This window comes from Amblyraja radiata, chromosome 10 (assembly GCF_010909765.2).
Source record: "Amblyraja radiata isolate CabotCenter1 chromosome 10, sAmbRad1.1.pri, whole genome shotgun sequence".
NCBI lineage: Eukaryota > Metazoa > Chordata > Chondrichthyes > Rajiformes > Rajidae > Amblyraja > Amblyraja radiata.
In genome coordinates, this window is record NC_045965.1 from 859,028 (window position 1) to 869,668 (window position 10,641).

At 47.6% G+C, this 10,641-nt stretch overlaps 1 long non-coding RNA gene across 1 annotated transcript in view; it reads right to left on the minus strand.

Annotated features, from left to right (window-relative positions):
• Positions 1 to 9,128: 9,128 nt before the first annotated feature.
• Positions 9,129 to 10,641, minus strand: part of LOC116978125 — a 9,450-nt gene continuing 7,937 nt past the window's right edge. Inside the window, exon 3 of the long non-coding RNA XR_004413376.1 lies at positions 9,129 to 9,191. This is a non-coding gene — a long non-coding RNA (uncharacterized LOC116978125). The remainder of the gene's footprint in view (positions 9,192 to 10,641) is intronic.

The following is a 10,641-nucleotide window of genomic DNA, read 5'->3' on the forward strand; positions in this document are numbered from 1 at the left end:
CACTGGGAGATGTTGGCAGCAGATCAAGATGCGTTCAGGAATCCCTTCCCTAAACTCTCCCCCCACCGTTCCTTAGTCAGAGCGTGGTGAATCTGTGGAATTCTTTGCCACAGAAGTCCGTGGAGGCCAAGTCAGTGGATATTTTTAAGGCAGAGATAGATAGATAGATTCTTGATTAGTACGGGTGTCGGGGGTAACGGGGAGAAGGCAGGAGAATGGGGTTTGGAGGGAGAAATGGATCAGCCATGATTGAATGGCGGAGTAGACTTGATGGGCCGAATGGCCTAATTCTGCTCCTATTCCTTATGACCTTCCATTTCCATTTCCCTCTTTGTTCTTCATGATTGTTTTTAACCCTACCTCAAACACCAGAGCTTGTAGCTTTGAGCTGAGAGGGGCAAAGGTTTTACACAGAGGATGGTGGGTGCCTAGAAGCCCTGCCTACTCTCTGCCTCGGTGGTGACCCTCGGACTATTTTTGATCGGGCTTCATCTTCATCTTTATTAGCGGGCCAGGCAGCATCTGTGGAGGGAATGACCAGACGACATTTCTGAAGAAGGGTCCTAGCCTGTCTTCCCTTCTTTACCATGCAGCAAACGTTAGTCACAGTATTCCCTCATCATGTATCTGTACACCGTGGATGCCTCGATTGTAATCATGTATTGTCTTTCCACTGACTGGATAGCACGCAACACAAGCTTTTCACTGTACCACGGTACATGTGACAATAAACTAGACTGACACTGATCTGGGCTGCCAGGTGCAGTAGTGGGAGCAGGTATGTGAGATTGTGATGCTAAGATGAGAGGGGAAAGATTTAATAGGATCCTGAGGGGGAGGTTTTTCACTCAGAGGTTGGTGGGTGTATGGAACGAGCTGCCGGAGGAGGTAGTTGAGGCTGATCTATCGCTCCCTCCTAACCCCATTCTCCTGCCTTCACCAAAAAATATCCATTGACTTGCCTCCACAGCCTTCTGTGGCAAAGAGTTCCACAGATTCACCGCCCTCTGACTAAAGACTTGCTCTGATCGAGTGACGTTGTTCCTTTCCCTTCTCTTCCGAGGGTCGGCACGGTGGCGCAGCGGTAGAGTTGCTGCCTCACGGCGCCAGAGACCCGGGTTCGTCCTGACTACGGGTGCTGTCTGTATGGAGTTTGCACGTTCTCCCCTTGACCGGGTGGGTTTTCCCCTGGGTGCTCTGGTTTCCTCCCACACTCCAAAGACGTGCAATTAGCTTTGGTAAAATTGTAAACTGTCCCTAGTGTGTAGGATAGTACTAGTGTACGGGGTGATCCCTGGTCTGCACCGACTCACAAGTTCACAAGTTATAGGGTAGAATTAGGCCACTCGGCCCATCGAGTCCACTCCACCGTTGAATCATGGCTGATCTCTGACTCCTAATCCCATTTTCCTGCCTTCTCCCCATAACCCTTGACACCCGTTCTAATCAAGAATGTATCTATCAATGCCTTAAAAATATCCAGTGACTTGGCCTCCACAGCCCTCTGTGGCAATGAGTTCCACAGATTCACCACCCTCTGACAAAAGAAGTTCCTCCTCACCTCCTTTCTAAAAGAGCACCCTTTAATTCCGAAGCTATGACCTCTGGTCCTGGACTCTCCCACCAGTGGAAACTTCCTCTCCACATCCACTCTATCCAGGCCTACAACGTTTATAAAACATTTGAACAGGTACATGGATAGGACAGGTTTAGAGGGATCTGGGCCAAACGCAGGCAGGTGGGACGAATGTTAACGGGACATGTTGGTACAGTAACAACATTTAGAAACATAGAAAATATGTGCAGGAGGAGGCCATTCGGCCCTTCGAGCCAGCACCGCCATTCATTGTGATCATGGCTGATCGTCCCCAATCAATAACCCGTGCCTGCCTTCTCCCCATATCCCTTGATTCCTCTGGCCCCTAGAGCTCTATCTCACTCTCTCTTAAATCCATCCAGTGATTTGGCCTCCACTGCCCTCTGTGGCAGGGAATTCCACAAGTTCACAACGCTCTGAGTGAAAAAGTTTTTTCTCACCTCAGTCTTAAATGGCCTCCCCTTTGTTCTAAGCCTGTGGCCCCTGGTTCTGGACTCGCCCAACATTGGGAACATTTTTCCTGCATCTAGCTTGTCAATGTCCTTTTATAATTTTGTATGTTTCTATAAGCACCCCTCATCCTTCTAAACTCCAGTGAATACAAGCCTTTAGTCTTTTCAATCTTTCCTCATATGACAGTCCCGCCATCCCAGCGATCAATCTTGTGAACCTACGCTGCACTGCCTCAATCACAAGGATGTCCTTCCTCAAATTAGGAGACCAAAACTGTACACAATACTCCAGATGTGGTCTCACCAGAGCCCTATACAACTGCAGAAGAACCTCTCTACTCCTATACTGAAATCCTCTTGTTATGAAGGCCAACATTCCATTAGCTTTCTTCACTGCCTGCTGTACCTGCACGCCAACTTTCAGTGACCGGTGTACAAGGACACCCAGGTATGACACTTGTACAGGTACTTTGAGAGTTTTAGAGGGATATGGTCCAAATGTGGGCAAATGGGACTACTTAGTTGTTGGTTGGCATGGCCGTGTTGGTCGACATCCATGCCGTATGATTCTCTGATGCTAAAAGACATTTGGACAGGTGCATGGATGTGCAGAGGGTGGAAGAATATGGATTGTGCGCAGGCAGGTAAGAGTTACATAGATACATAGATAGATACATAGAAAATAGGTGCAGGAGTAGGCCATTCGGCCCTTCGAGCCTGCACCGCCATTCAATATGATCATGGCTGATCATCCAACTCAGTATCCCGTACCTCCCTTCTCTCCATACCCCCTGATCCCTTTAGCCACAAGGGTCACATCTAACTCCCTCTTAAATATAGCTAATTAACTGGCCTCAACTACCTTCTGTGGCAGAGAGTTCCAGAGATTCACCACTCTCTGTGTGAAAAATGTTTTTCTCATCTCGGTCTTAAAGGATTTCCCCTCTATCCTTAAGCTGTGACCCCTCGTCCTGGACTTCCCCAACATCGGGAACAATCTTCCTGCATCTAGCCTGTCCAACCCCTTAAGAGTTTCCATAAGATCCCCCCTCAATCTCCTAAATTCTAGCGAGTACAAGCCGAGTTTATCCAGTCTTTCTTCATATGAAAGTCCTGACATCCCAGGAATCAGTCTGGTGAACCTTCTCATGCACTCCCTCTATGGCAATAATGTCCTTCCTCAGATTTGGAGACCAAAACTGTACGCAATACTCCAGGTGTGGTCTCACCAAGACCCTGTACAACTGCAGTAGAACCTCCCTGCTCCTATACTCAAATCCTTTTGCTATGAATGCTAACATACCATTCGCTTTCTTCACTGCCTGCTGCACCTGCATGCCTACTTTCAATGACTGGTGTACCATGACACGCAGGTCTCGTTGCATCTCCCCTTTTCCTAATCGGCCACCATTTAGATAATAGTCTGCTTTCCTGTTTTTGCCACCAAAGTGGACAACCTCACATTTATCCACATTATACTGCATCTGCCATACATTTTCCCACTCACCCAGCCTATCCAAGTCACCTTGCAGTCTCCTAGCATCCTCCTCACAGCTAACACTGCCCCCCAGCTTAGTGTCATCCGCAAACTTGGAGATGTTGCATTCAATTCCCTCGTCCAAATCATTAATATATATTGTAAATAGCTGGGGTCCCAGCACTGAGCCTTGCGGTACCCCACTAGTCACTGCCTGTCATTGTGAAAAGGACCCGTTTACTCCTACTCTTTGCTTCCTGTTTGCCAGCCAGTTCTCTATCCACATCAATACTGAACCCCCAATACCGTGTGCTTTAAGTTTGTATACTAATCTCTTATGAGTTGATCTTGGCATCATGTTTGGCACAGACATTGTGGGCCAAAGGGTCTGTTCTGGTGCTGTTTTCCTGTGCTTGTTTTCTCTGGAATACCACAGGTGGAAGGGGGACCTGGTAGAAGTCGGTAAAATGAGGATTGACCAGTGAGAACCTTTATGTGTGATGGAAACATCAAATACTAGAGGGCACAGCTTTAGGGTGAGAGGGGCAAAGTTGAAAGGAGATGTGCGGGGCAGGTTTTTTAACACGGAGGGTGGTGGGTGCCTGGAACGCACTGCCAGTGCGGTGGTGGAGGCAGATACGATAGAGGCGTTTAAGAGACTTTTAGATAGGTAGATGTGCAGCAAAATATGAGTTGGTCTGGTCATCATGTACAGCACAGACATTGTGGGCTGAAGGGCCTGTTCCTGTGCTGTACCGATCTGTATTCTAAGCTTTTGTAGTCTGTCTTAATTTATCTTTACATGATGCAATGTCAAATTACCGTCACTATTTCTGTTGCCAGGGTGACTTGAGACACTGATACACGAGAGATACACGATGCTGAACAGATGAGTTTATCAGGAGCAGCAATTTCAACTGACAAGCAAGATATTTTCCTCGGGGAGCAATTACTGTTCTGAATCACTTTATCTCCCTTCATCTGGGGCGGCACGGCGTCACAACGGTAGAGTTGCTGCCTCACATCGCCAGAGACCCGGGTTCAATCCTGACTACGGGTGCTGTCTGTACGGAGTTTGTACCTTCTCCCCGTGACCTGCGTGGGTTTTGTCCGGGTGCTCCGGTTTCCTCCCACACTCCAAAGACATGCAGATTTGTGGGTTCATTGGCTTTGGTAAAAATTGTAAATTGTCCCTAGTGTGTGTAGGATAGTGTCAGTGTACGTGACTGTGATCGTTAGTCGGCACGGACTTGGTGGGCCGAAGGGCCTGTTTTTGTGCAGTATATCAAACAAGAAAAATAAATCAAAAGCAAATCTTGCAAATGCATGCTTCTGGAGAGTAAGTAGCATTTGAACAAGTGATCAATCAAGCTGCCTTTCACGCTTCTGCGTCACGATATCACAGCGGAGGCGTTTCCTGTTCAGACTGAGCGTTGAAATTATTCCAAATGCAGGCTAGCGTACCTGCTCATTAACAAATCACTGCCACATTGCCCTGAATAATTTACAGGCTCATCAGCTCAGAGGCTTTCTTCCAACTCCCAGCAGCAGCATAATCAAGGACGAGTCGCACCCTGGCCACTCCCTCTTCTCCCCTCTCCCATCAGGCAAAAGGTACAGATGTGTGAAAACGCACACCTCCAGATTCAGGGACAGTTTCTTCCCAGCTGTTATCAGGCAACTGAACCATCCTACCACAACTAGAGAGCAGCGCTGAACTACGATCTACCTCATTGGTGACCCTCGGTCTATCTTTGATCGGACTTTGCTGGCTTTACCTTGTACTAAACATTATTCCCTTATCGTGTATCTGTACACTGTGGATGGAGCGATTGTAATCATGTATTGTCTTTCCGCTGGGCAGTTAGCACGCAACAAAGGCTTTTCACTGCATCTCGGTACACGTGACAATAACCTCTCAGCAACGTCAAACAAAATTCAAAGAGCAGCAGAACGTTACAGGGATGAGAGAGGTGGCTTGAATCATTGTATCAGTTCAGACTCTCTGTTAGAGCTATTCAATTAATCCCGCTTATCCTCACACCCTGCACTTCTGAAGATGTTCTCTCTCTCAAGTGTCACAATTCCCTTTAGTGAGCTACAATAGAATCTTCATCCTCTGGCTTACCAAAGTGTCCTTGATTTTGTCAACCAATTTTATTGATGTCTAAATCAATCCCAGAACCTTCTTTGTGAGTGAATGCAAGAGGTTATTTAGTGCTAAGCTTTCTCAGTGAAAAGAGTAAGAAGGAACCGCACATTCTGGTTTGACATTTAAATTTTTTTAGTATGTTAAAACAGTGTTTTGTTTTGGAGGACTATTCTGTTTATGTGGGGGGTGGGGTGGGGGGTGGGGGGGGGGAGGGGGAAACTGCTTTTCCTTGTCCCTACCTGGTCGGAGAGGCTGCTTTTCTCCGAGCAGCATCTTCGACTCGCGGCCTACCATCGGGTCTGGAGCGGCTTTTCCTGAGGGGACCGGCCAGAACCACGGCTTCGGCGGCGGCACAGTGCTGGAGCGCCATCACGGAGCGGGCAATTCCTTGCCGGGGTCGCTGTGCTGGGTCCGCCGATGGAACATCGCGGAGCTGCGGGTCAGTGGAGCGGCCAGCCACGGGCGGCGGCACTGACTTTGACATCTCTCGCCGAGATCGCCAGTTGTGGAGCTCCATCCAGTACAGCCTGTTGGCTTCGGAAGCCGCGGTCTCCGGTAAGGTAAGTGGCCGTGCCAGGTATCCCAAGCCGCTGAGATGGTTCTCCCGACACTGGAGCACCATCATCTGGCGAGAAGGCCTGAAACATCGGGCCGTCGTAGCGGCGACAGCGGAGGCCTCAATAGGCCTGACTATGGGTGGACATGGGGATGGGGACTGGACTTTGTGCCTTCCTTCATAATGGAAACCATTGTGGGGGGATGTTTTTTATGTTAAAGTTCTTTATTATTGTCATGTTTGTATTCTTTTTATGTGTTGCATTGGCAACAAGAATTTCACTACACCTAGGTGTATGTGACTAATAAATAACCTTTGAACCTTTGAATAGATCAGGTAGACGCACAGAGTCTTATACCCAAAGTAGGGGAATCAAGAACCAGAGGACATAGGTTTAAGATGAGGGCGGGGGGGCGGGGGGGGGGGGGGTGAAATATTTAATAGAAACCAGATGGGCAACTTTTTCCATGGTCGGTATATGGAGTGAGCTGCCAGAGGAGGTTGTTGAGGTAGTTAAAAATGTTAAAATCATTGGGGCAGGTACATGGATAGGACAGGGTTAGAGGGTTATCAACTTTTATTTTATTTTATTTCAGACTCAAGATCCAGACAAGGGACAATTTACATAAAAATACATTGCATATAAAAACACCATCAAATACATATAAAATCTTAGTATTTCACATAAAAGCATCATAAATGATATATATAAAAAAACACATTTAACATTTAAAATCCAGAATAAAAAGAAAGATCAGTGCCCTACAACGAGACAACGATACCAGTGTCTCCATAGCTGGGATTCACAGCGTGCAGTGCTGATTCCCTTATGTTTGACAAGGACACGATAATTACATTTTTAGTGTCATTTATCCTGCAAATGAATTTATACTTATGATTTCTCAGGATAGCTTTTGAAGTACTGACTCCTGCAGCCACAAACATATTACTGGCACTACACCATCTAGGTTTCCTTAGCAGTGTTCTCATGGCATCGTTATATGCCACCTTTAGTCTCTGCAAACTTGTCTTTCCATAGTTTGACCACAGGTGCGCAGTGTAGAGTGGTGTGCAGTATGCTCTAAACAGCGACATCTTCACCACATCTGTACACGCACCAAACGTACGCAAGAGAGTATTCGCCTGTACATACAGCATGCGTCGTAGCCTATAAATATCCTCATCATCTGTCATTTGTTCTGTAATAAAATGCCCAAGATATGGGCCAAACACAGGCCAACCGAGTGTAGATGGGGCATGTTGGTCAGTGTGGGAAAGTTGGGCCGAAGGGCCTGCTTCCATGCTGTATCACTCAAAGTGTTGTGTTAATGCTTTTATATCGTTGAACTGCTGCACAGCATGGTGTGTACTTTAATTTTGAACGTAAATCTTAGTGTGAATCAAATCAACCTCTTAACTTTCAGTCCTCCCGGCATTTCAATTTAGACCCTTGCCCACCCCAGAAGTGGCACACGCCCACCTGAAAGCAAACTTGTTTGATGCATTTGTGCCAGAGTTTCGCAGAAGTGCAGTGGTTAGTGCTGCTGCCTCATAACTCCAGAGACTCATTGAGACTCGTGAGATACTCCCAGCCTAATTGAGGCAGGGGATTATCCCAACGTTTAAGAAACAGTTAGACAGGTACATGCATAGGGCAGGTTTGGAGGGATTTGGACCAAACGCGGGCAGGTGGGACTAGTGTAGCTGGGACATGTTGGCCGGTGTGGGCAAGTTGGGCTGAAGGGCCTGTTTCCACACTGTATCACTCTATGACTAGTGTAGCTGGGACATGTTGGCAGGTGTGGGCAAGTTGGGCTGAAGGGCCTGTTTCCACACTGTATCACTCTATGACACTGCAATACAAGTTTGATTCCAGCTTTGTTCACACGTTCTCCCCATGACCATGTGGGTTTCCTCTGGGTGCATTAGTTTCTTCCGATATTCCAAAGACTTGCTGGTTTGGTGAATTAATTAGCCACTGTAGATTGCCCCTGGTGGGTGGGTAACTTGTAGCGGGCAGCACAGTGATGCAGCGGTAGAGTTGCTGCTTTATAGCACCAGAGACCTGGGTTAGGTCCTGAGTATGGGTTTCTGTTCTGATGTCAGTGAGGCCACATTTAGAGTACTTTTAGACAGACACAAAATGCTGGAGTAACTAAGCGGGACAGGCAGCATCTCTGGAGTGAAGGAACGGATGACGTTTCAGGTCGAGACCCTTCTTCAGACTGATGTCAGGGGAGTGGGAGGTACATAGATAAGGAATTGTAGAGATAAGGAAGTGTAAGGTGTGAAAACAGGACAAAGGGCATGGAGATCAAGGAACATGTAGAATAGATCATTGTTGGCTGGGAGAAGGTAACAACAAAGCAAACAGAGATAAAATGTAGTCGGAGACAGTAAGACTGGTGGGAGAACTGGGAAGAGGGAGGGATGGAGAGAGAGGGAAAGCAAGGGTTAATTGAAGTTAGAGAAGTCAATATTCATACCGCTGGGGTGTAAACTGCCCAAGCGAAATATGAGGTGCTGTTTCTCCAATTAGCGCTGGGCCTCACTCTGACAATGGAGGAGGCCCAGGACAGAAAGGTCAGTGTGGGAATGGGAGGGAGAGTTGAAGTGTTGAGCAACTGGGAGATCAGGTCGGCGGACTGAGCACTTTGGAGTACTTTTGTTCAGTTTTGATTACCCTGCCATAGGAAGGATGTCATTAAGCTGGAGAGAGTGCAGAGAAGGATGTTGCCAGGATTCAAGGGCTTGAGCTATAGGGAGAGGTTGAGCAGACTCGGACTTCATTCCGTGGAGCACAGGAGGTTGAAGGGTGATCTTATAGAGGGGTATAAAATCACAAGAGGAATAGATCGAGTGAATGCACAGAGTCTGTTACATAGCATGGGGAATCAAGAAGCAGAGGACATGTTTAAGGTGAGAGGAACAGGATTTCATAGGAACCAGAGGGACAACTTTTTAACAGAGGGTGGCGTATATATGGAACTACTGTAGCTGCCAGAAGAAATGTTGTTGAATTCTGTGAGAGATGTGGTTAGAAATCCCAATTTTCTGCTACTGAGGTCACAATTACAGCGTTCCCCCCGTGACCTGCGTGGGTTTTCTCAGAGAACTTTGCTTTCCTCCCGCACTCCAAAGACACACAGGTTCGTAGGTTGGTATAAATGTAAAAATTGTCCCCATTGATAGCGTTAATGTGTGGGGATCGCTGGTCGGTGGGGATCGCTGGTCGGTGCGGACTCGATGGGCCGAAGGACCTGTTTCTGTGCTGTTTCTCTAAACTGACCTCAAGTACCATTGCCATGAAGTAATGGTATCGAAACATCGATCACTCTATGAGAATCATTACTCTTGTCCCGGTTCACTGCAAGGCCAAGTGATGTGATGTCTATGTCCTCTCCCACGCTCACCTTTCTAATTTGTAATGAATAACATTGATAAGGCAACAAAATTCACTAAAGGAATGAACAAAACAAACACTGTTCTTTGTTAATTAAACTTTATTAAATGTTGTCTGACTTCTTAAAAGTGTCTCCACTCCTTCTCCCTCCCCTTCTCTCCTCTTCTCTTCCCTTCTCTCCCCTTCTCTCCCCCCACCCCCTCCCCGCTCTCTAAAGGACTTACCATAACTGTGACAGCCGTCTTTTACCTTCCTGTTCATCGCGGGTGTGAATTTCAGACAGCGCTCCCCCACTTTCCCTGGCCCCCGCCTTTGCGATGTGTTTGTGTGTTTGTGGGCGATCGGTCGATCCAGCTCGCGGTTTCAACGCTGATGGTCGATCCAGCTCGAGGTTTATCAGGCTAGTGCCCTCAAGCTTGAAGGTCGAAGACAGTCGCTGAAAAGTCGCGTTAGTGGGACAGGCCCTTTAGTGTCATAGAGTCATATAGTTTATGTTCCATGTCCAAGATGTCAGTGAACGGCCTGTCCCACTTAGGCGATTTTATCGATGACTGCCGGCGACTGTCACTGTCGTAGCAGGTCGCCGAAAAAGCAGCAACTGGACCTCCCCCTACGACAATGTCCATGACAAGCTACCACCTAGTAGACGTCAAGCTACGGCAAGCTACCGACAACCGGTGACCCATTAGGACGTCAACCTATGACCACACCTACGACAACCTATGACCACACAGGCGACAACCTACGACACCCGTAGTCAACCTACGTTCACCCACGACAAGCTACGACCCGGTCGGCGACAACTGAAGACAATTCAGTCACCGGTTGACGTAGGTAGTCGCCAATGGAATTCACCGAAGTCTGCACCCGGCGACAACTAACGTCACCTGGCAACAACCTGCGTCATCCTGGCGACAACCTACGTCAGGAGATGACAGGCAACGTCAAGCCCACAGTCGGCGAAAAGTTTTGAACATTTCAAAATCCAGCAGCGACCAGAAAAA